This window comes from Odocoileus virginianus, chromosome 9, assembly GCF_023699985.2.
Source record: "Odocoileus virginianus isolate 20LAN1187 ecotype Illinois chromosome 9, Ovbor_1.2, whole genome shotgun sequence".
Taxonomy (NCBI): domain Eukaryota; kingdom Metazoa; phylum Chordata; class Mammalia; order Artiodactyla; family Cervidae; genus Odocoileus; species Odocoileus virginianus.
This window is the reverse complement of record NC_069682.1, coordinates 1,170,804-1,197,365: the sequence shown is the minus strand read 5'-3', so window position 1 is coordinate 1,197,365 and position 26,562 is coordinate 1,170,804. Positions and strand designations below refer to the sequence as shown.

At 41.8% G+C, this 26,562-nt stretch overlaps 1 long non-coding RNA gene across 1 annotated transcript; it reads right to left on the bottom strand.

Annotated features, from left to right (window-relative positions):
* Nucleotides 1-1,826: 1,826 nt before the first annotated feature.
* Nucleotides 1,827-5,368, bottom strand: LOC139036463 (uncharacterized). The gene is made up of 2 exons (XR_011489214.1): nucleotides 5,266-5,368; nucleotides 1,827-2,590 (listed from the first exon to the last, which is right to left on the bottom strand). It is a non-coding gene; the product is annotated as an uncharacterized lncRNA (long non-coding RNA).
* Nucleotides 5,369-26,562: the final 21,194 nt, after the last annotated feature.

The following is a 26,562-nucleotide window of genomic DNA, read 5'->3' as shown; positions in this document are numbered from 1 at the left end:
ACCCAGATCCCCACAGTCAGATAGACTAATCTCTGCTCACACTAAGGTTTTTATTGACCCCATTTCAAAATGACAAAAGGAGTCTAGCCCACTAGACACTTCTGTCCATGGGATTTTCCGGGCAAGAATACTGGAGTGAGTTACCATTTCCTTCTCAAGACAAGTTCAGAAATAACTACAGACTTCGTAGGTAGAACTAGAACATGCATCATCAAGACTCTGCTAAAATAAAAGCTGGAAGTCAAGGTTTCAAGGTAAATGAAACCCCAATCTTAACTGGTGTCTGTTTACTGAAATATTTATCAATATGTTATATGCTGGACAGAAAGACACAGCAGAGAAGTGGAAACAAACAACTAGACCCATAAGAAGACCAGGGCATTTACAATAAGCAGAATAGTATCCAGGACTTCTCCTGTTGTCTTTGAACAGCAGATTGTAGGAGGTAAATATTAATAGATACTGAAGAGCTGCCAGACACGTCTCAGAGGGTCAGGACCAAACTTTGCTTCAACCGTCTTCTCATCCCTCCCCATTGCCAGCCTAAACAGTCTTAGTGGAATTTGTTGGAGACGCAAGGATTGAGTTTAGAGTGGAAAACTACTCCCTCCTATGAGATGTGGGAAGGAGATACTCTTTCCTCCCCATGGCCAGGTGAGAAGGGCCTACGAGACTTGTTACCTGGAAGCACCAGGGACTTGCTTGCTGTGGCTGACAGCTCCGTGCATGCATAGTTCTGATCACTGACACTTTGCACAAGTGAAGGTAATTGGCAAGACATGGAGGGGAAGTAGAGCAGCCCGCCTCCACCTTGGGCACAGAGAAGGTTTTGAGTTTTTGGGTTTGGGTCGTTTGCCCAATGGGGGCCTGGTCTGGAGCCGTCTTTCCGTTACCCTGAACACTCGGGTGGCAGAGGGACAAGTGCTCTGTGGGAGCATGAAGGGGTGTTTGATGAGCTCCCCTGGGAGCAGAGCTTCTTCCTGCCAGGGGCCTTGCCCTAGAAACAACTTCAAGGATGCCCCACCAGGAGTCGGCATTTGGACCACTAACCCATCAGGGCAGGATCACGGCAGCATCTGTGGAGATGCCCTCTCTGCCGTGGGTGTCTGGCTCATTGGCTATCCTCTCAGTCACTCTAAATGAGCAAGAACGACTCATCTAAGTGACATATTCCTATGCTTATGCAAAGCTGTGGCTGGAGACACTGTCCTGGCTGTGAATATGCAGACAAAAGTAGATGTGGGTTCCTGGGAGGAGCTCGCCTGAAGAGGCGAATATGAGATCAGGTCATGAAACGGACACATTTTTCTTCCTCACAGCCAGTAACCTCAGGGTCAAGTCCTTGACTAAGGATGGTGATTAGCCCATCTGCTGTATCTAGGAATTTCAGCCTTTGCTCCTTTAAAGTGGCTTCTGCTATTTGATAATTTGCTCCATTTTTCAAACTGTCTCAGGCTACTTTGTAAGTGTTGAGGCAAATTTCAGTTATGTGTGTGTATGTGCATGCGTGTGTGTGTGTGTGTGTGTGTGTGTGTGTGTGTGTGTATCCCAGTGTGGGATGTGAAGATTTACACACTGACCAGGTACCTTAGATCTACACCAAAGGGGTATGCTCTCATAATAAAAAAATGACTACAGCTGAAAGCTGGAGTGTAAGCTGACTAATCAGCAAGCATAGGTCAATGTCCAAGAAATTAACCCCAGTTTATTCTTATTCTTATATATAGGTTTATGTTCTAAGGTCTCTGCAGTTAGGAAAAGCCTTAATTTGTAATGCCTATTTCAGCTCTAAGCAGAAAACTTACCACTTGAAGTCAGTTAGGGAATCTTAGTAACCATTTATTTATTTCTGTGATTTAAAAAGATAACCAAAGCTAATTTGTTTTAAAGCACAAGAGCAATAATGCATTTTCCAAACTTCTTATGGACATCTGCTGTGGGCTTGACTCTGAGGATACAAGGGGGAACAGAGTGGATGTGGTCTTGCCCTCAGAGAGCTTGCAGTCTGCCAGAGCATTTGCTTGTGGTGCTGGTGGTCATTGTGGTAACTATTAACTCTTTCCCAATAATCACTATTTTGTTTCAATAGTTCATGAATAAGTTGCCACAAAATGTGGCAGCCTAAAACAGTCCCTTAATTTTTGCTCACAGTCTTGTGGCTCAGAAATTGGGAAGGGTTCTCCTGGGGCTTCTCATATGGTTGAAGCCAAATATCTGGGGCAAGAATCATCCAATGGCCTGACTGATGTTTGATGCCTGATGGGTCTGAGGTCCATGGGGGCTCCCGCGACTGTCAGCCAGAAGCTCGTCTCGGTTGATGATGGGAGCAGCTCCATGTGGCCTTTCCAGCACAGTAGTCTCAGAGAAGTTGTGTTTCTTGTATAATAACTCTCTTTCCCAGAACAAGTGCGCTAAGAGAGGCAGCAGAAGCTAGATAACCTTTCCTGACTCAGCTTTGGAAGTGGTATTCTTCTGATTTCAATCAAGTCACCGTAGTTGGCTCAGATTCAAGTGGAGGAGACATAGAGCTCACCTTTTGATGGGAAGGGTCCCAAAGAATTTCAGGTCATGTTTTAAAACCATCACAATCCTGTAAGAGAGATTTTTCAGGTAGTAAATGATCTCCCAAGGATTATATCACCATTTAGGGAACCTATTACATCAGAGAAGGCTGAGGCCATACTCAGACAGGACGGGGATTTGAATCTACACCAAGATAGCCTCCTCCGCTCTCTCTCCCTCTACAGTTTCTGCAGAGCTAATTGAAGCAATGATTTCTCTACTTATTCCATTTGATATCAAGCTTGTTCATAGCTATTTTGGGACAAAAGCCTACGCTATCACAACCAGTACTGGCACTGATACTTGTAGCATTTTGGAAAAGGGGAAATTTTGCCCTGCTGAAACAAGAGCTTTCTTGTTCAGATTTGCCAGTCAAAACCCAAATGAGCATATTTACTCTTTGAACTAGTATAAAATTAAGAGCAGAGAACTTAACAGTTATTAAGGACAGCAGGTGTCACGTGCTTGTCATATTACAGAAAACACCCTTGAGGTATATTCACTGAGCCAATCTACTTCTACCTAAAAGCTTTTTAGTTTCTAAGTGTAGACTTTCTCACATCCACCTGATGCCATCCACTCTGGAAGGACTTTCCTGGGAAATAAGACACTCTCTGATGAAATTTTGAGGGTTAGATTTTCTATTTAAGAAAATCTTTTGTTACTAATATAACATTTTGACCTCAGTGGGGGTAGAGATATTATTTAATATTACAGTATGTTCCCTGCATGTGAACAAATTCTGTTCTGAGAGCTTGTTTGTAAGTCCAATAAGTACAGCAAAGTTAGTCTAGGTGCCCAGCTAACACAATCAGCCATATAGTACTGTACAGAAATAGGCTTATAATGTTTCACACAGATGACACACAACAAACACACACAAAAGATAAAGAAAACATTTTTATTACAGCACCTTAACAAGTGCAGTACTACAGTACCACCTGGCATTCAGGGGCTGGCACTGAGGAGGGAGAGGAGGTGGAGATACAGAGCCGAAGGAACGTCAGCAGTAGGAGGTGGAGGGCAAGCTGCAATTTCACTCGCACCTGACGTGATCAGACACGCGCATGCCGTTCACATCTTTGTAAGTTTACAGCCTGAAGTTTGTATGTAGGGGACTTACAGGATACCACGTTTGCCACAGTCTCACTAAGTAAGAAACCTCTTGAGGCTCCTCTCTCCTTCCTAAATTGCCTAGAATTCCAGTGCAGATGGGTCACTAGCTCAGGTCAAAGGGTCAGCATTATTTCCCATGACCAGGCAAAGAGGGGTACAGAGGACTTGGTCATTTTAAGGCTTTTATCCGCTATCATGTGGTGTCATTGCTAAACACAGCTCCTTGAACACTGCCCACTGATGTAGGATGCTGGTCTCAATCTTATAGTTGCTGGCATTATGCACCAGGTTATTCTCTGAAAATCACTTTTGTTTAGTGTTTATGCACGTATGTGCATGCTAACTTGCTTCGGTCATATCCAATTCTTTGTGACCCTATGAACTGTAGCTTACCAGGCTCCTCTGTCCATGGGATTCTCCAGGCAAGAATACTGGAGTGGGTTGCCATGCCCTCCTCCAGGGAATTTTCCTGACCAGGTATCGAACCCACACTTCTTATGTTTCCTGCAACGGCAGGTGAGTTTTTTTACCACTAGTGCCACCTGGGAAGTCCTTAGTGTTTATAGTAAATGATTTTTAACCTTTTTATCAAGACCCTAAAAAGAAATACATTTTACATACAATTTTACATATACAATACGTACACACAAACCAAATTTCATGAAACAATGCTTAACTTTACCATATGCAATGCATTCTGACATTTAAAAAATCTATTCCTGTTGTATGAAAATGCTGACTGGGAAAAACTAAACTGATATCATGACCCATGTATCAGTCTGTTCAAGCTACTATAACAAAATATCATAGATTCTTAAGCAACAGAAGTACATTTTTTCACAGTTTTGGAGGCTGGGGACTTCAAGATTGAGGTGCTGGTTCAGTTCCTCAGGGAGGGTACTTTTTCTAGTTTAGAGATGATCACTCTGTATCCTCACACAGACACATCTCTTGTTCTTCCTTTTCTTAGAAGGGTACTAATCCCATCATGAGGCACTACCCTTATGATCTAATTAGACTCTAATTATCTCCCAAATTCTCCATCTTCAAATATTATCACATTAGGGATTAGAGCTTCAACATATGATTTTCAGGGGAACACTATTAGGTTATGATAGGTTTCCCAGTTGGCTCATTGGGTAAAGAATCTGCCTGCATTGCCAGAGACTCAGGAGATGCAGTTTCAGTCCTTAGGTCAGGAAGATCACTGAGTTCCCTGTATCATACAGTAGGGCCTCGTTAGTTATCTATTTTATACACAGTAGTGTATACACGCCAGGCCCAGTCTCCCGATTCATCCTGCACCCTCTTCTCCCTTGGGTTCATACATTTGTTCCCTACATCTGTGTCTCTGCTTCTGCTTTGCAAATAGGCTCATCTCTATCACTTTTCTAGATTCCACATATGTGCATTAGTACACAAAATTTGTTTTTCTTTCTGACTTACTTTACTCTGTTTGACAGTCTCTAGGATCATCCACATCTCTCTTTACTTATTCAGATGTTGTTAGAAAATATCACCACAATTTCAAGGAGTTTGGGTTTAGAGGATTTCCAAATACAGCCAGCCACAGAGCTAGACACCTACCTGCCTTTCACCAACTTCTAGATCTTAGTTACCACCATATTAGGAGTGCTTTGAAGAATTTGGTTTCCTTCTGTCTTGATAAACCTTGGTCAAGATCATTCTACACTTTCACAGAATCTTACTGACTTAGAACTTCCAAAGACACAGGTCATCTCAAGATAATTTGTCTTCTAGAATACTTGTTGGTTCCCGGTGGAATCTTCCCAACTTTTCTAAGACAAACACAGTACAAACCAAAGGACTGAGGAAGGGGCAAACTCCGGTCAAAAGGAAATAAGGATAATAGTGATAACAATAGTGATTTTAGCAAACAATACACCTTATGTGTTTACTATGTGCTAGGCATTGTTCTAAGTACTTTATATTTCTAACCCATTATATTCTCACAGTGATTTCTTATCTTAACAGATGAAGAAACTGAAACATGAGTAGGATAGCAGCTTGTCCATGGTGACATTGTTAGGAATGTCATCAGGACATGGACCTACTAGGTGTTTTGGCTCCAGAGTTCAGGTTTTTACCTGGACTAAGATGAATGGCATCCTTTAACAGTGGGCAAAGTTTGATCTATGGACCCGCATCACCAGTAGGACCTGAGAGCTTGTTAAAGATGAGGAATTTCAGGCCCTTCCAAAAGTTGTCGTTTCAAATCCTGCATTTTAACCCCTGGTGACTTTGATTTTGGACATGCAATGGCAGCTTGCAGAAGCAGCAGTGAGCAGTAGCTGGAAGCAAGGTCTTAGTTTCCCAGACCGGGCATCCTAACCACTGGACCAGAGGGGCCAGCAGTTAGGGCTAGTGTCCCTAGTTCCTGCCTGCCTAGTCAAGAATGAATTCAGGTGAGGAGGTACAAGGTAAAGAATAAAGTAAGCTTTTGAAAAGTGCATGCAGAAAGGCATATGGGCCGGCTGAGAGAGTCATGCCTTCGGGAAGTTTAAATTCTTTAAAAGGGGCAGTTTTCTAGGACTTGTTTTCCCTCAGGTCCATCGTCTTGCTTTGCCCCCTCCCCTGGTTAATTTGCCTTAGGACCCTCCCCTGGGGTGTGCATACCCCTTAGCCAAGATGGATCTTGAAGTGAAGGCTTCTGGGAGGAGCAAGACTCCTTATGGCCTGGAATTATCCTCTGACTTTTGACTCCAAGGAGCCTTTCTGCACACGTGTCGTGTTGTGTCTCCCTTATCCTAGAAAGGGGGACGTGGAGATCCCTTAATCCTTTGCTCAGACAGGGTTTTGCCTCTCTTTGTCCTTGCCATGATTATTTTCTTGAGATGCTTACAAAGACTGGCTATTTACCCTGTTTCTGCTGTTACTTCCATTTCATAGGTCAAACAGGAGACTGGTTGTAAATTTCTCAACTGAAGCCCACCTCTCTCTGTCTCAGGAAATGAAAGAGGAGGCTGGCTGACTGTAAATGTCCAACCTGGAGCCCATCTCTCTCCTTTGGGGGCACATTCATGTTGGAGGAGCGCTGCTCCAGAGGGGTGTATGTCTGCTCACCTTAACTTTGCATAACTTAGAGTCATCCTAAACTCCTTTCCTGGCATCCAAGCCATCAGCAAATTCTGGCAACTGTTGCTTAAAATACACTCAGAATCTAACACTCTTTCACCTCCTCCACTGATATCACCCTGTTCTCAAGCTCCATCTCTTCTCCCTGGATTTGTCAGCAGACTCCTTGTCTACTTCTGTCTTTCTGCTTGTCTCCCAACTAGCAGCCAGCCTATGAAGAGCAGGTGTCGTTCTACTTAGAATCATCATAGTTTCCTAGCCTACTCAGGTCAAAACCCACAAGGCACTGCATAATGGCCCCTAGTTTCTCCTCTGTGACCTCGGCACTTTACTCCTGCTCACTTGCTCCATTCACACTGACTTCCTTACCCTTTAGTGTGGTAACAAACCACTCTGAAGTTACCTTTTCACATTTGCTAGAATCACCTTTGCTGCCTCTGTCTGCACAGCTTGCTCGTTCATGGCTCCCGGCGCAGCCTTCCTCAGCCACCTTGCATCAAGTAGCCAGACTCCCCCCATTCTAGCTTTCCTGTCCCCTTTCTCTGTTTGCTTTTCCTCTACTGCACTTTGCCATCCTCTGAATACTTTACACTTAACATTTTTATTTATTATCTCTTAGCTACATTGTAATACAAGGTCCATTCACTGCTATGAGTGGTCCTGCACGCAGTAAGTGCTCAGATACCAACTGTGAATGAGGTAATGAATGAATGAAGGAGGAGATACTTAAGTACTAAGTGAGAATTAAAGGTAAGTAGGAAATGGCAGTTCCTATTAAAAAAAAAAAGTCATCCTTAGACCCTCCATGGGCTAAAATAACAGATTTTGCTTTAGAGGATATTGTGGTTCCCATGGAAATAGCAGGCAATGATAAACAATTCAGAGTTATTTTTGAGGCCAAATGAAGCAATGAAACAACTCTAAGTTTCTGCCTCCTAACCTAGATGGCTCAGAAGGTAGTACAGAGATTTGGTTTGGTTTTTTGAAATTCAGCTCATCTAGGGGATGCTCTGATGGGTGGGGCTGTGGTGGTTTCATCTGGAACAGGCCAAGCAACTGGTTGCTGGTTGACTGGCTGTAAGCTAGTCTTGGTTTCAGAATGTGCCGGAGACCATGTTTCAGCCTTCACGTGGTTTCCTTGTTTAGTCCTCATCACAACTCAGTGGGGAGTATGCACTCTCTCTGTTAAAGATGAAATAGCAGAGGGCATTGTGCACCCTGAGTCCCTTGAAACTAAGCGTCAGGATTCCCCCTTCTGCAGAGCGTTTCCCCTGGGCTCTTACTCAAGTCTTGTGATGCTTTGTGGGTGCTGGGGGCACGTTCCCTAATACCTGGTTGAAGATGAAAGACCAAATCATTCCTAAAACTTTAGAGACTGGGCTGAGATTTGGCACTGTATCACGTGAGTCCTACTATCTCTTCTCCTCTCTCCACATTCTACACCTTAACAAGAAGGTGAATAGATACTACTGGCAATTCTGTAGAATTGCTTCTGTAGAAGCTTCTGTAGAATTACTTCCAACAAAGAAGTAAATTCCAGCCACTCTCCAGAGGTATTAAATGTGAGATGTTTGTTACTTTGGAGAATTTTATGTGACCATGAGATCTCCAGTGCAAATGAGTCCACTCACCCGGGGTTGGACTTAGCATAGCCAAACTTGTTAGTTTAAGAGGCACAGAAATCTGAACCTCTCCTTTTTTTGCCAAAACTTGGCCTTTATTCACTGGTGTGAATAGAAATGTGGAGACAGTTTTGGGTGAGGTAGAAAAGAGTGACTTTTATTGCTTTGCCCAACAAAGGGGGCCACAGTGGGCTAACGCCCCCAAGACTGTGTGGCCCACCCTGGAGCAGGTAGTGAGTTTTACAGTGTTCAGGGAGCAGGCTGTGGTCAGCTCGGGGACAATTCTAGGATTAGTTGGCTTCAAGCTGAGGTTTCACGCATTATCAACCTCCTGGTTCCAACCAGTCTCGGGTCAATGTTCTTGTGGTCAGCAGTATTCATCCAGAGGTCTGCTTCCTGTGAAAACAACTTAGGAATGTGTGTCCGGCCTTTATCTATATTGTTCCGGAAACTGAGAGTTTGGTGGTTCGGCTATGTGGCAGAATTATGATCTAAACTGTTAGCAGTTTCCTAGCCTAAGAGCTATTTTGTTTCTACATCTTCACATTTCCCAGCCATTAACTCTTGAGTCCGTCTTTTACTTCAATGTACATGGTTTCACTGTCTCCCTGTGAACAGGACCGGGGTTACATTGCTGGAAGGATGGAACGTCCCTGTGTGGTCCAGCTCCTACAGCGGTGCCTGCAAGCAGTTTCCCAGAAGCAGAGCTCACTCCCAGGGATTGGCAAAGTAAGCCCAGGAGGCCAAGTCCAGCCATGCCCCTGCATTTAGGGAGGGCTTAGGGCTGCTTTCTGCTACAAAGGGAGAATTGAGCAGAGATCAAAGATGTGACAGAGATCGTAAAGCCCACAAAACTGAAAATATTTGCTGTTTTTAGAAAAATGTCCTGCCTTCCCTTCAAACCTCAAAATGCCCTAGTAGATAGGACAGTGGCCACCTGACTCCTCCTTCAAGGCTCCATGGCCTCCACAGGGTCTGCCCAGGGATCACTGCACACTTAGAGCTTTGATTGTGAGAAATCGTATCTGCTGCCTTCGTGTCATCTCAGTATTCAGATTATGTTGGAAGACAAATGCTTGCAGTGCAGAAGCTGTCCTTGCTGGGTCATTACAGGGGAAGGAATCTGGTGGGAGGGAGGGGTTTTGCTTTCATATTAGGCCCAGTGTGACTCCAGAGTGTTATAGCAACTGTGACAGTGGCCCACCTCTCTGCTAGGGAAACAGTGCAGGCAGCTCTCAGCCAAGCTGTCTGAGGCTCCTTGGGTTCAACCCAGAGTTGGAGAGATGGGCCAGGATGCATGAAGGGTTCCCGGGGTTATTCAAGAACAGGATTGGGCCTGGGTTGTGCACTGACTTTCTCCAGTGAAGGCTGATCCTATCCTTGCTGGCAAAGCTGGCACAATTCTGGGTCAGAAATGTTGGTGGTACCTAATTCTCTGTTGCCCAGCTTCAAGCTATAGCTTGTGTTTCTCAGGGCAAGAAATACATGGTAGAGAGTATAATTCAAGTTAGCCACTATGGATGAATTTTAGGAATTTAACAAAATTTTATACAACCCCCTGAATTTGTACAACCATTTCTTTATGGTCAGAGTTCTGATTTAATCAGATTCTTAAAGATGTCAATGACCAAAAGCCAGTTAAGTTTATAGGATTCTGTTTCTTTCCATAGAACCCATTGGATATGTTTTGTTGCTTCCTATATAAAGTTCCTTAAGAATCAGCTAAAATAACCACAGAATCATATGGAACTTCTGAAAGTGATTTATCAGGCATGAGTTGAGTGTGTACTAAATGCCATTCATGGTACTAGTGTTCTAGTCGGTTTGGGCTGCTATAACAAAGTACCACTCTAGATGGCTTATAAACAACAGAAAAGCATTTCTTAAAGTTTTGGAGGCTGGAAGTCTGAGATCAGGATGCAACTTAGTTGAGTTCTGGTGGGAACTGTCTTCTGCGTGTTAGAAACTATTTAAATCTCGCTATATTCTCACATGCCTGAAAGAAAGCAAGCTAGTTCTGTGGCCTGTTCTTATAAAGGCACTTATTCCATTTGTGAGGACTCCATCCTTGTGACCTTTTCATCTCTTAAAGACCCTACTTCCAAAAACCATCCCGCAGGAAATTAGAGTTCAATATATGGAAGGAGGGCAGTACTGCTACATGATTTGTGAGGTTCAGGGCAAAATGAAAGTGTGGGAGCCTGTATAAAAGTTACTAAGAATTTTAAGACACTGTCAGCAGAGTACTAAGCGAAGCCTGGGCTGTGTGTGACTGCATGGGCTGAATACCCATGAAACCAGACTGAAGGAGGCAGATCTCACTGGATGGATTTTCTTATGGAATTGGGAAGGAAGAGAAGGCACTGGAGAAGCTGAAATGAGGGAATGTGTGGAAATTTGGAATTGTCCTTCACGGGACTTGGAGATCATACTGACTATGGACTTGAAAGAGAGTTCCTGGGCAGAGATGGAAGCCCAGCCTTTATCAGAGAACCCGACTTTGTAAGAATATGGTTGTGGCTTTTCACTATTGGATTTCAGAAGATATTAGTTATAGGGCTCTAAACAACCTGAATAGTCGGACTGAGGCTTTTCTAGATATGTTATTAAAGATCAAAAGAACAAAAGAATAAAAGTTAGTAATCAGACTAGTAGGAATTACTAAATCCCTGAGGATGGGTCAGGGGAATTACCATGCATAGAAGGTATTCATATAATGCCTGAGAGTTGCACCGCCTGTGGGCCAAGGACTTAAAAAAATAAATAAATAAGTGTAGAAAAATGATGAAAAGGAAGGAAAATTGAAAGATCGTGGACTGAGATAGTGTTACAGGGATTTTAGATTGTAGGTGTGGAGTTCTGAGTTTGATAAGTCCAGAATCCAATTCTGTTGACTTGAGGCTGCTTGAAATGATAATGACTTGACTCACAGAACATCAAACTCCAAAAATGTTAATCTGAATATCTAATTGAGGTGAGTTATTCTCCTACATGGAAGGAGCATCCTTAACTACATACAGCAAATTGGGTGTTGATAGATGCTGCTGCATATGGTGTGACAGATGGGAAAATCGGGGAACGTGTTCTTCCCTTGTCACAGAAGTGTTTTCTCTTGATGGCTTTGCTCCTTTATGGGCATAGCTGTGCTTCTCACAGTTCTCATCTTCTCCCCTGTCTGCTGCAGAGAAAGGATGAGCCAGAGGGCATTGAGGAAGCTAGCTGGCATGTCACTGTCTGGGGAACCACAATACCATTTCTACTCTGATTTTGTAAATACATTTTTCATAAAAGTTTATAAAAGTGCTACAGACCATGAGTTTACACACACTGGAGTCCATACATTAGGCCCCAAGGTCCCCTTCCCATTAAAACTCCTCCGTAAGGCTAATGCTTTTCCTTGTTTCTAACAGTGAAAATTAGTTTCTCCTGTTTTGTATTTTATAAGTAAAATTATACAATATGTACACTTCTGTATTTGACTTCTTATGCTCAACATTGTATTTGTGAGACTTATCTATGTTGTTACATTAACTGAAGTTTATCCATCCTCATTGTTGTATAATATCTCCTTGCATAAATACACTACGACTTATTTGTCCATTCTACTATAGGACACTTGAATTGTTTCTAGCTTGGGGCTACTAAGAAGAGAGTGGTTTCTTGTATGTCTTTTGTGAATTCTATTTACATTTCTGCCACCCTCTTCTCCTTTTGCCTTGAATCTTTCCCAGCATCAGGGTCTTTTTCTTCACATCAGGTGGCTAAAGTATTGGAGTCTCAGCTGCAGCATCACTCCTTCCAATGAATATTCAGGGCTGATCTCCTTTAGGATGGACTGGTTGTATCTCCTTGTAGTCCAAGGGACTCTCAAGAGTCTTCTCCAACACCACAGTTCAAAAGCATCAGTTCTTCGACACAGCTTTTTTATGGTCTGACTCTTATATCTGTACATGACTACTGGAAAATCCATAGCTTTGACTATACAGACATGAATTTGAGCAAACTCTGGGAGATCGTGGAGGATAGAAGAGCCTGGCATGCTACAGTCCATGAGGTTTCAAATAGTTGGATATGACTTAGCAACTAAACAGCAGCAACTTTTACATTTCTATTGAATCTGTACTTAGAGTTGGCATCACTGGTTCCCAGGATATACCTACATATTCAGTTTTACTCAATAATGTCAAATAGATTTCAAAAATGATTAAGTTAATTTTCATTTTCATGGCACTGTAGGAGAGCCTCAGTTTCTCCACATCTTTGCCAACATTGGTCTTATTTGTTTAAAATTCAGTCAGTTGTTTCAGTTGTACAGTGTCACATTGTATTCCTTCCTGCTAACCTGGTATGGGCCTAAGACTATGATGGATTCTGAGGGATGCTCAGGACTTCTCTACTTGCAAGTGAAAGAAACTCAACTTGAACTGCTGTAAATGAAAACAGAAAGAGATTTTTTTTTTTTTTGTCTGAACTAAGGTGTGGGAAGGAGGCTGAAGTGGAGGCTTGAGCACTGTCAGGACTCTCTTGGCCTTTCATCTCTGCATTTATCTGATTTTGCAACTCTAGTTGTATATGTATATGTATGTGTATGTATTATGGGGGGATTTGGGTGCAACAGAATGACAAAGTAAATGTAATTTTAAAACAGTCTGGTAGTGGTGTGTTGAACTGAGAATATGGAGACAGGAGGCTAAGACATTAGATAAAGTTTATCATGAGGATATTTGGAAGACGTTGCAAATATCATGTATCTGAAGACCTTGACAACTGAATGGTTTGTCATAATGGAAGTGGAGAAATTAGTCAAAATAATTATGAGGGCAGAGTGATGCTTGGTTTATAAGCATAAGCATAATATTAATAGCATCCATTTCTAATGATGAAATGGACAGAAAATTCAGGTAAGCACAGCTCACAGCTTCTTCTGTGCTAATAAATATAGGATGTTGGGTCTTTGATCCATTGCTGTGTAATATATAACCCCAACACTGGTGGCTTAAAGCAACTGTAAAGATTTTCTTGTTATCTCTCATGATTCTGAGGTCTCAGAGGGCTCAGCTTGGAAGGGCAGCTCATGGGGCTGCAGTCATGCTGTCAGGGAGGCTGATGTCCTCTGAAGACACTTCCTTGGGCATACGTCTGGTGGTCAGCGGCTGGGAGCTCAGTTGGCAGTATCAGCTGAAGCACCTAAATGTGGTCTTCCCTTGTGGTGTGACTTCCTTACAGCCTCGTGGCTGGGTTCCAAAAGCAAGCTTCCCAAGAGATCAAGGCAGAAGTCAGTGCCTTACTTATGATACAGTCTCAGAAGTCTTACAGTGTAACTCCCTTCTGTTCTGATGGTAAAGGCAATCACAAAACATCTGTCCAGGTTCAAGGGGAAAGGAAACAGCCTCATGACTTGATGGAATGGATGCCAGCATCACATTGTAAGAAGAACATATGGGATGGGATTTGGTGGCCATCTTTGAAAAATTCCATCTGCTACACACCTACAGTAATAACAATTTAGAAATGGAGGTAATTCCTGTTTCTTCTCTCTCTCTCTTTTTTTTTTTTTTTGGTGTATTTCTAAGAATTGATAAGAACATGAACCAAAATGAGGGCAAAATGAATGGACAAAAAAAGAGAGATCAAAAATATGAATTGCTGCCATAAGGATTTAACCAGATTTAAGAGTCTGGACTGACATAGCTTTCTATCTCAGTAAAAGAAAAGTAAACTCAGAATGATTAAACTGCTGAGGTGAAGCAGGTCATTACAGAATGTCTAGCACATTCCCTCAACTCCAGACAAAACCAAGTGTAACACATTCCAAGGAGAGATTTAAAAACCACCCTGTCTGGAGTGCACCCATACATGGAGACCCTATAGAATTTTTTGATTGTGTGTTGCGGGTTTATTAAAGAATTTGAAACCTTTAAAATTTTTAAAATGCTATCAGTGTTTATATTTCCCTCACCATTACATCTCATGGTATCATTGCAACCTAGGTCTGAATCTGAAACATGCAAACAGATTCTATCAATATCCATGGGGTGAAAAATCTGCTCCAAACCAAAATGTAGCTTTTCTTTCTCTGAAATATTTATCTTTCCTTTCATCATTGCAAGAAGGGGAACCTCTTCCGGGGCTGGAGAGTGGGCTCTTGTCTAATGCTTGGGGATGAGTTGTCTGAGAAGACACACATGCTGACAAAGGGGCTTTATTGAGAAGGGGTTCCCCGGGTACAAAGCAGCAGAGTGAGGGAACCCAGGAAAACTGCTCCACCACGGGGCTCGCAGCCTCAGGCTTTACGGGGGTGGGTTAGTTTCTGGGCTGTCTCTGCCAGTCATTCTGACCCAGGGTCCTTCCTGGTGGCTCATGCATTGCTCAGCCAAAAGGGATTCCAGAAGTAGGATTCTGGGAGTTTGGTAGGACATGCGATGTCTTCTTTTGATGTTTTCTGAGTTCTTCCAGTTGGTTGTGGCTTGTTAATTCCATGTTCCTTACCAGGACCACCTGTTGTAAAATAACTCATGCCCATTGTTACTATGGGGTCTGGCCAGGGTGGGCGGCTTCTGTGTTTCATCTAATATTAATACTAGATATTCCAAGATTTATTAACTATACAACCACCGCAATAACTGAGGGCAATGGTTTACTTTAAGAGGAGAATCTATGTCCAAATAAAACTTATTTGCAAAGAAATAGTCATTCTTTAATATAGAAAACTGATCATTGAAAAGATGCTCACTCATCCTCATCCTCTGGATAGTAGTAGCCTCATTCTGTGGAATTTGCCAAGCTGTCCAGTTGCCTCCTTTCCCACTGTCTGTCTCCCTCTGTCTCCTTCTCTTCACCTGTGTGGCTGTAGGACCCAGGGCTCCACAGAACTTGGCTTGAAAATCATGGGTTCCTTAAAATTCTGAGCAGATGGGTGAGAATGATTAGGAGGGCGCTTTTGAAGTACTCTCTGCATGGCATTACCATCACTGTCATCATCACCATTGTAATCATCTTTAGAAACACTAAAAACCTCAACCTGCATGTTCATAAGCCCCATGCAAGGTCAGATAGAGAGTAAGTAAACAGTTACTTCATTCGAAGGAGAAACAGCCCAGGCTGACAAGGCACAAAACCCAAAGCATAGGGGGAAATGATTTCCCAAATTCATAGAGTTAATATTGATATTTTTAATCTATTCTATTTTTATTCTATTCTATTCTATCTATTCTATATCAAAGTATCCAAAGTACTTAATTTCCCCAGTTAACAGTTCTAAGAGAGGGAAATGGATCTGGGAGTGACCGGCCTTGCGTTGATTTCACGTCCCAGAAGAGAAATGCAAGATCTGTGCTGGGTTATGGGAGTCTCCTCTTTGTTAGAAGTCCAGCTTCCTTTTCTTAGGCCTAAGCTACCTCTCCGGGTGTAGTGGGGCAGTCTATCACAGCCTGTAAACTTCACTGCAACCATGGCCTGCCAGCCCAAAATATTGTTAAAAGGCAGATCCTGATTCGGTAGGTCTGGGGTAGAGACAATGTCCCATATTTATAATAAGCCCCCAGATGATGTCCAAAGACCACACTTGGGGAGAAAGGGTTTAGAAAGACATCTTTAGAGTGTTTGAATGCATTGATTTACCAGGTTACAACTACCTGGACAAGAAAGGGAGTACTTGGGAATTTCTGGCTCATCAACTGGAAACAGTGACAAATTCCATCTACTTTCTCTTACTGGTGGCTAGACAAGGTTAATTACTAGTTATAAGTACTGATTAAAAAACAATGGAAGAGGTTCTGTATATACTCCTGAATTGCAGGCAGACTCTTTACCTTCTGAGCCAAAGCCTGACTCTATACATACATGAATGTACATAAAGAATACACTGCATGATATTTAATATACTAAAGCAAGCACACATATATGTGTAAATATAAAACTTTTTTCATCCATCAAGAATGTGCCATTTAGGAATCTAGAAAGACGGTAGTGATGAACCTTCATGCAGGCAGCAGTGGAGACACAGACAGGAAGAACAGACTTATGGATGCTGGGGTGGGGAGGAAGGAGAGGGTGGGCTGTAGGGAGAGAGTAACATGGAAACATATAACTACCATGTGTAAACTAGGTAGCTAATGGGGATCCCTGTGTGACTCAGGGAACTCAGACTGGGGCTCTGTAACACCTGAGAGGGGTGGGGTGGGGAGGGAGGTGGAAGGGAGGTTCAAGAGGGCAGGGACATTTGTGTACCCACGGCTGATTCATGCTGAGATTTGGCAGAAATCAACACAATAATGTACAGCATTTATCCTTCAATTAAAAATAAATACATTTAAAAAAATGTGCTGTTTATACACTCCTATTAATCTAATGTAGAACAAGTTTCACACTGGGCTTTGAAAAGAAAGACAAGGCCAACTAATTGCATCACTTTAGTCTCTTCATTTATGGCATCAGCAAGAATGGATTGGGTGTCTTTTGTATCTCAAGCCTTGGAAGCCAAGTAAGATAATGTCCTTACCTTTGGGGCGGGGGATGGTGATTCAGAGTCTTGTGCAAGAGACAGATACCCGTTTCTAAGCAGTGTGGTAATTTTATAACAGATAGCTCCACTGAAGTTCTCTCTCCATATGTCTGAGAAGACATTTCTGTTTACAAACTTGTTATTGAAACTTTCAACAAAGCAGGTGCAAAATGAGAAAGAATTCTTATCCTGGAAAGCATATGGCTCCAACAGATGACTGTTTTCTTAGTAGAGGAAACTGTCTAACAGTGAGAAAATGTCAGAAGCTTAAGTGAATGAAACTAAATCACAAATTCTTGACAACCTGCCAGATTGATTCTCCTGTGAAAACTAATGTTGTTGTTTTGAAATGACGTACTTTCTCTTTTTTTGAGGCCCTCTACTATGTGGGGTTTAGTCTATGGCCATTAGCTAAGCTTTCTCTCCTTGGTAAGTAAAGACTTTTATGAAAAGCCCTGAGAGCAATTATGGATCATGTCTACATAATAACTTCTTTCCTCTAAGGAGATCTAAGTTTCAGCCTTTCTCTAATATTCTCAGATCAGTGACCAGAAGGTTTATCAAACTCTCCAGAACTGTGGCCAGCTCCTACAGAACTTCTGTGAGAATAATTTAAAAATACAGGCATCAAGTTATGAAAACGACATCCCGTCTGCTGTGGTTATGACTCAAGGCTGCATTTCATCCTCCAGAACCCCTTCACTGGGTCCATAGACTCCATTTGCTCAGGCAGCTGTCCTGATTTCCTCAATTCAGAAAACCTCCTCTTAGGTTTGACACCAAGTTGGATAAATGGCAATCTATTCTAAAATCCAGATATCTTGGTTAATGCTCTCCAAGGACCAGACATTGCAGGCATGGTTTTGATAGTCATATAAAGGAGGGAAAGACAAACTGAAGCTCAATGAAGTTTACAAGGGCCAACAACAGAGCAAACCTCCAAGTGGGACTGAGCGGGTATATGGAGAGATTCAGACAGCTCCTTGCAATTTGCCCTTCTGTCAGTAATGATCCAGGGAGTCTAACTCACCCCCAACTATCTTTTTTAACTCTAACTGTACTCCTAGTTCATGGGGAAGAACTCTCAACAATGGATGTCCTGCCTACAGAAGTTATGCGTGCATGCTTAGTTGCTAAGTCCTATCTGACTCTTTGTGACCCCATGGATTATAGTCTCCCAGGCTCCTCTGTCTGTGGGATTTTCCAAACAAGAATACTGGAGTGGGTTGCCACTTGCTCCTCCAGGGGACCTTCCCAGCCCAGAGACTGAACCTGTGTCTCATGCATCTTCTGTATTGGCAGGCAGATTCTTTACCACTGAGACACCGGGAAGCCCTTTTCTCAGGGAGCTTTAATATTTCTTAAGTGTCAGGAGGAAAGTGAGGGAGCAAGTTCAAGAAATTATTTATCTAGGTAATATTTCCCACCCGGACTGTCTCAGGATTAGCAAAGGTTTATAGAGTGCCCACTTGTCTCCAGATTTCATGTTCACTATATCATTTAATTTTTTGTTACTTTTTAATGATAGATCCACTTTTGTTTATTTATTTAAAATTGTTGGTCACGCCCCATAGCATGTGGGATCTTAGTTCCCTGACCAGGGATTGAACCCTTGCCCCTGCACTGGAAGATGGCGTATTAACCCCAGGACTACTGGGGAAGTCTGTGTATCTCAGCCATGATACTGTGAGGTAGGAACTTTTATCCCTGTTTTGTAGTTGAGGAAACAAGTTAACAAAAACAAAGGAACCTGTACAAATTCAAACAGCTAGTTAAGTGATGGAACTGAGTTTTGACCCAAGATCTTCAGGTTGCATTTTTATTTTGTTAATCACAAATATGGCTTAAATTTTTAAAAAATTTTATATTGGGGTATAGTTGACTTACACTGTTGTGTTAGTTTCAGGGGTACATATGGCAGAGTGATTTAGTTATACATATACATATGTATATTCTTTTTCAGGTTCTTTTCCCATGTAGGTTATGATAGAGGATTGAGTAGAGTTATCTGTGCTATGTGGTAGGTCCTTGTTGATTATTTATTTCATGTAACGCACCATGTGACTTTGAATATGATGCTTGACCAAAGGGGCTTAGGGCCCAGTGTAAAAAACAACACTGGCCTGAGGGGTGAATATTGACTAGAGCAAGTGTGCCCAGGACATACATTTCATCGATAATGTATCTCTGTACCTCCCAAGAAATCTCCTGTTTGTCCACTTGTGTTCTAGGTCTTGTGTGTGTGTGATTTTTGGATAAATAGAACTAGAAGAAACAAATATGATTAAATAGTTGCTGGGATATTTAGGACTTCAAAAAGCTGGTGGTGGGGAGAAAACTGTCTCATGTGATAATATTTACCTCTACCTTGACACCTTTTGCATCTTCTTGAAAGATTTAGATTCATTTAACTTTTTCTAAAAAAATTAGGGACTTGTCAAAATGGCTATACTACCCAAAGCAATCTATAGATTCAATGCAATCCCTATCAAACTACCAACGATATTTTTCACAGAACTAGAACAAATAATTTCACAATTTGTATGGAAATACAAAAAACCTCGAATAGCCAAAGTAACCTTGAGAAAGAAGAATGGAACTGGAGGAATCAGCCTGCCTGACTTCAGACTCTACTACAAAGCCACAGTCATCAAGACAGTATGGTACTGGCACAAAGACAGAAATATAGATCAATGGAACAGAATAGAAAACCCAGAGATAAATCCACGAACCTATGGTCACCTTATCTTTGACAAAGGAGGCAAGGATATACAATGGAAAAAAGACAACCTCTTTAACAAGTGGTGCTGGGAAAACTGGTCAACCACCTGTAAAAGAATGAAACTAGAACACTTTCTAACACCATACACAAAAATAAACTCAAAATGGATTAAAGATCTAAATGTAAGACCAGAAACTATCAAACTCCTAGAGGAGAACATAGGCAAAACACTCTCCAACATAAATCACAGCAGGGTCCTCTATGACCCACATCCCAGAATTTTAGAAATAAAAGCAAAAATAAACAAATGGGACCTAATGAAACTTAAAAGCTTTTGCACAACAAAGGAAACTATAAGCAAGGTGAAAAGACAGCCCTCAGATTGGGAGAAAATAATAGCAAACGAAGCAACAGACAAAGGATTAATCTCAAAAATATACAAGCAACTCCTCCAGCTCAACTCCAGAAAAATAAATGACCCAATGAAAAAATGGGCCAAAGAACTCAACAGACATTTCTCCAAGGAAGACATACAGATGGCTAACAAACACATGAAAAGATGCTCAACATCACTCATCATCAGAGAAATGCAAATCAAAACCACAATGAGGTACCATTATACGCCAGTCAGGATGGCGTATAAAGTCTACAAGCAATAAATGCTGGAGAGGGTGTGGAGAAAAGGGAACCCTCTTACACTGTTGGTGGGAATGCAAATTAGTATAGCCACTATGGAAAACAGTGTGGAGATTTCTTAAAAAGCTGGAAATAGAACTGCCATATGACCCAGCAATCCCACTTCTGGGCATACACACCGAGGAAACCAGATCTGAAAGAGACATGTGCACCCCAATGTTCATCCCAGCACTGTTTATAATAGCCAGGTCATGGAAGCAACCTAGATGCCCATCAGCAGACAAATGGATGAGGAAGCTGTGGTACATATACACCATGGAATATTACTCAGCCATTAAAAAAGAATTCATTTGAATCAGTTCTAATGAGATGGATGAAACTGGAGCCCATTATACAGAGCGAAGTAAGCCAGAAAGATAAAGACCATTACAGTATACTAATACATATATATGGAATTTAGAAAGATGGTAACGATAACCCTATATGCAAAACAGAAAAAGAGACTCAGATGTATAGAACAGACTTGTGGACTCTGGGAGAAGGCGAGGGTGGGATGTTTCAAGAGAACAGCATCGAAACATGTATGTTATCCACGGTGAAACAGATCACCAGCCCAGGTTGGGTGCATGAGACAAGTGCTCGGTCCTGGTGCACTGGGAAGACCCAGAGGAATTGGGTGGAGAGGGAGGTGGGAGGGGGGACCGGGATGGGGAATACATGTAAATCCATGGCTAATTCATTTCAATGTATGACAAAAACCACTGCAATGTTGTAAAGTAATTAGCCTCCAACTAATAAAAATAAATGGAAAAAAAAAAAAGAATAGCAGGAAAAAAGGAAAAAAAAAAATTAGGGACTTGTATTTCTTTGGAATGTGATCACATACCTTGATTGATAGCTGGCCATGGTCGTCCAGTTCCCTCTGGGATCTACAGTGAATAGAGAGTTGCTGAGGAGGTCCGTCCTGTCTGTCAATCCACTCTGACTAGTATTTGCTTCAAGGTTTTATTGTGCAGCTTGGTTCCAGGATTTGCTATGAAACCTTAGTGAATGCCGGGGTTGGGGGGTTGGGGGGCACTTCTGCTCAGACTTGAATTTGCAATAAGTTCACCTTGCTCCACAATTTCCTCAGAAAAAAATATTTTAAGAGTCTGTGTCCTATCCCTTAGTCCCTTGACTCTGCCTTAGAGAAATGACATCACAAAAGTGGCTGACTTTTCTCCTTAGAATGCATCATGACAGTAAAATAAGTAACAACAGTCATATCAAAGAACCTACATTCACATTTCTTCCATTAGGAGGACATCTCTTGATGTGCTAAGAAGTTTGCCTGCACAGATTACATCTGCGAAACTGGCCAAGGATCACGTTCTGTGCAGAACAGGCTGCCTGGGAACAGAGACCAAGACAAAAGGAGGATGAGACCTCAGGGGCAGGGACAGACGGGATGGGAAAACCTTATGGAAACTGCTCATAAGTAATTACTTGAACATCTCATATGAGGCATTTGAATGTCCTCACCAAGGTCATTAGCTGTGTATGGAGCAAAGTCTTATTTTTAAAGTTTGACGTAGTCTGAGGAATGCTTTGTTCCTAATTTAGAGCACTTGGACTGGGAGCTTCCAAGCCCCCGGAGCCCGCTGCCACCCACCGCGTACTTTGCAGCAGGCCAGAGTCCGCTGGTGGTGAAGTCCCAGAGTTCGTCAGCTCCACAGGGAGCAAGCAAAGCCTGGGAGAAAGGCTGTTTTGGGGAATTATTTAGAAAGAAAATGAGCTTTTGAAAAAGATCTCTTGGGTATTGGAATTTGGATTCTATTTCAGTAAATATTCACTTCTCTCCCCTTTCTGTGTGGGCAGAGGATTCTTTTTTGCTCTTTTAATTTTGGGATTGGCCATGTAACTTAGTTGGTTTATAAAATGTTTCCAGGTAGGAGGCAGACAGAGGCCTTAACTGAACTTGTGCAGTTCAGCATGGCTATTTCACCCTGGTGATTTTTCAGAAGCACTTCTTTTGGGTAGCTGCCTCTCCGATGAAGAGAAAATTTGAAATCAATGCATAGTCTAGTGGACCCACAGCCTAATGCAGAACCATCCAGCTGAACCCAGCCCAGATCTGTGATCTGTTAGGATGTTTATTACATAGCATGATGATAATGGTAGATGACTAATACATGAAGTTAATCATTTCTACTTTTTTTTTTTCTGCATAGGAGTGGACATTTATGTGGACTACTATCATAGAGTTAAAACTCCTTTCACACAAGGTAGGGAAGGGAGCTTCAGCCTAGAATTCTGAGACCGAAGAAAGCAGAGGCTTGTGAACAGTGGGCCACACTCTAACACAAACACCAGTTGCCCCGAAGTGAGTTCGCAGAGATCCAGAGTTAGCAGACATGGAAAGGCGGTGTCCGAGCACTCAACTTAGTTTGGTCTATAAGCCTGGAAAATTCATTGAACTCCTCTGGCCCATACAGACTACCTTAAAAACTGTCCAAAGTGTGAACTTCAGTTGAAACTTTTAACTTAAATCCAATTTAAGTTGAAAATTTAACTTAAATTTTTAAATCTCTAGCAACTCTTAAAAAAAATCAGAATGCCAGAAAATGGTGAGCTCACATTTCTTGCGGATAACAAATGCGGGAGCTGAGTCGTTCCCTTTAGTTATGCCTTTCGGCTTGTGAAGTCCCTGCTGTGTTCTGTTACTCATTTTCAGCTGTCTAGTGTGATTCAGCTGCTTGTCTCATCCTTAAGGACCGGGCATTGGGGGTTTTGTAATCTCCTAACTCAACAACCCTCTCTTCCTTTTAAGGATATCTACAGAGGTAAAGAAAGACTCCAGTGTTTAGCTCAGAGGAGAGTCTCAGTAGGGTGACCCTACATCAGTTTTGCCCAGGATAGTTCAGGTTGATGTCTATTGTTCTGGATTAGTTTATCAATTTGCATGAAAAGCTATGGAGGCCCATCTGGCAGGTGACACTGGCTTTTAGTACCTCAGATGCACCTCACGTACCTGTTCATTCAGTCTTTTGTTCACAGCATGATGGTCTCTGGTTGTTCAAAGTCTTACATGGTGGCTCAAGGCAGAGGCTGTAAAACTAGCTGGAGCTGGCCTTGGTAGTGACGTGCAATTACTACCATCTCATTCTGTTGGTCATGATATCACCCAGATTCAGGGAACGGGACTTAGATACCACCCAGTGCTGAATGACCAGGCAGTTAGTGACTAGAGCCAAATCTGTTATTTCACCTGATGTGCATTCTTTCATTCCAAGAAGCCCTATCTGTCTCCCTTCTCCATTTCACTTTTGATTTTTCCACTTGCATTACACTATTACATATATTATATTATTAATGTGTGAGCACCTGGGTATTCTAAGAGAGGTAAGCCAAGAATGGTCTTCTAAAGGTCTTACAAAATATTGGAATTATGTGGAAAAGTTGTTTTTTATGTGCGGAAAAGTCAGAGCTCTCTGTTACAGACATAGTTTAAGACTTTATTAAAGGGTTTAGATAGCTCATCACATCCCTAAAAGGGTCTGAGAACTAGGCTTGGAAGCTACACAGCTAGGAACAACTCCAATGTTATAGCTCAGACTGCTCTGGGGAAGAACTCCTGCCTCTGCTCTTGGGTGAGCTCACCACATCTCACCAGCTGCCATGGAGCACAGTGCCAGGACCTCTACCCATGCTGTTTCTGAAAGCTCTCCATCTCTGCCTTTGTCCTGGCAATGAATCTGGCACATCCCTCTTTCCAAATACCTTGTACATTTGTACCTGAATGGTTGGTCCTAGGCCATGTGTTTGTACCATGGTTGCGTCTATAGGAAGTGAATTTCTAGCATCTCTGCTGGGGATATGCAGATTCATAAGGTGGAAAAATCCTCAAGCACAAGAACAATGTTTATAAGGTACTGAGGAGGCAAAAAGCACAAAAAAGTCCACTATATGAATGTGTACATGCATGGACTTTTCTGAATCAAGGTTTCCTAAGTTTTCATTATATCTTCAGAGAGAGTCCTAACCCTTACCTAATAAGAATCACTGTTATATGGACTTCCCTTGCAGAGGCACAAATCTGTGTATTTGTGTCCATTTGTGTACATGATTCCTTTATACTTTTTAGAATTGAAGATTGTAAGGTTCAGTTTTCTACATCTCTCTGCTCCAATACCATAACTCATTAGTAAAAGCCAGATGGATACAAGAGTGGTATTTTTGTTTATTGCTAAACCTGTTTTGTGTCCTCCTGTGGGATAATGCTAAAATATAAAGTTCACCAAAGCCTTGATTAACAGAATGCTTATTTTAATAGATTTTTTGTTTAACTTTTACTTTGAGAATAGAATGGCAAAATCAAAAGAAAACAAAAATCACAGACAGCTTCCAATAAGGATTTGTTCTAAAAATACCCTTTCTGGGGTGAGAGCGGCTTAGAATAAGACCACATTCAGCTCAGGTTTCTACAATTTCCAATACTTGATGCATAAGCAGATTCCTTGTAGGTGATAAATGCCCAACTATTTTAAAAATCCAACTTTTCTCACTATTTTCTTGCTATTTAGGCAAAATGTAGAGTAAAACGTTTTGGGAGATTCCAGACAATAGAACTTAGATTCCAGAATATTAGAACTTAAACCACAAATCTGAGACTTAGAGAAGGTGAAGTGTTTTACAAGATTAGCGAGCTATGGCAGAGACAGAACTGAAACTGAAGACTTCTTATTCTCAATGTGGTATCCTCTCCTCTAAAACACCTCAGGAAGGTTTGTAAAAAAGATTCTGTGTCAGTTAGTTACTGTTGCATAACAAACCACCTAAAAATTTAGTAGCTGAAAACAAAATCATTTATTAATGTTTACAAGTATGTAGGCTGGCTGAATGGTTCGGCTGCGTTGGGCTCTCTCTGCCTCTTTAACTGGGCTCACTACAGGTCCATGTTCAGTGGCTGGTTGGCTCCGTGGCTTAGCCACTCTCGGTTGGGCTCTATCACACATTATCTGATACAATGTCACATCTGGTGCTTCCGCTTGGAAGATGAGGTCACCTCTGCTTCACGAGGTGAAATTCATGAATAGAAATTCTCCAGCAGGCTACACAGACCTTTTCTCATGGTGATCTCAGGGTTCCAAAAGGTAGAATCTAGTCTGTGAAATGGATTACTGGAATCATCTCTCTCCATTATCCAAAGCCCATCTTAAAGCCTACTCAGATTCATAGTTGAAGATGAGACATCATCCCCTTTGAGGGTAGAATCTACTAAGTCACAATACAAAAACAAAGAGAAGCTGTAAAACATTAGTGCCATTTGTTTTCACTCATTTGTGTGTATGTGTTTATCACTCAGTCATGTCAGACTCTTTGAGACCCATGATCTGTAGCCCACCAGGCTCCTCTGTCCATGGAATTCTCCAGGTAAGAGTACTGGAGTGGGTTGCATTCCCTTCTCCAGGGGATCTTCCCAATCCAGGGACTGAACCTGTGTCTCTTGCACTGTGGGCAGATTCTTTACCATCTGAGCCACCTGGGAAGCCCTTCAATCAATCTACCATAACTTAATTCACTCATTCAAACTTTATTGTCTTCTGTCATACTTTACTGATTGTGTCTGGCCTGGTGCTACAATAAGCATTAGGGATATAATGAAGAATAAAGTCAATCTTCTACTTATCTCTTAGTCAAAAATATCATATAACCAAATCCTTTGTTTTTTTTAGGTAACTTGGTAACTCAGGATCAGTTTTTTTTTTAATCACTGTACTGAAAGTCTTTAGTCCTTACATTCAATATTACACCTTCTATTAAGAATCACACAAAAAATTCAGGAGTAATATAGTGTGCATAAATTAAAATTGACATTAGGGAGACTAATTGACTTCTCAAAGGTGCAGCCAACAGGGAACTGTCAGGCTAGATGAGTTTTTACACATCTCAGGGAGAAATTGGAGCCCTAAGTGCTAAATTTAGCTTCCCGGGATATCATAGGTGCATTTGACAATCTGAAGGTCTTTAGATTATATGGAGAATTTTTGCCATTCCTATTTGATATTTCACTATGTAATAGATATTTTAGGTGAGATGTATGGGAGACTATAGAACAACAAATGAACCACTTAACTTTTAGACTCTGATTGACTAATACTAACTGGTTATTGGTAGCAATATTTTCATGTTACCCAGATGTAGGACCTGGTCCAGGCAGGACTGAGGATGTCCTTTAGGCAAATAGTTTAAGATTTTCAAATATACCCAATAGAAACTGAGTAACTCTCCTGCAGAGAACAACTAAAATGTTAGATAAAGTAGAA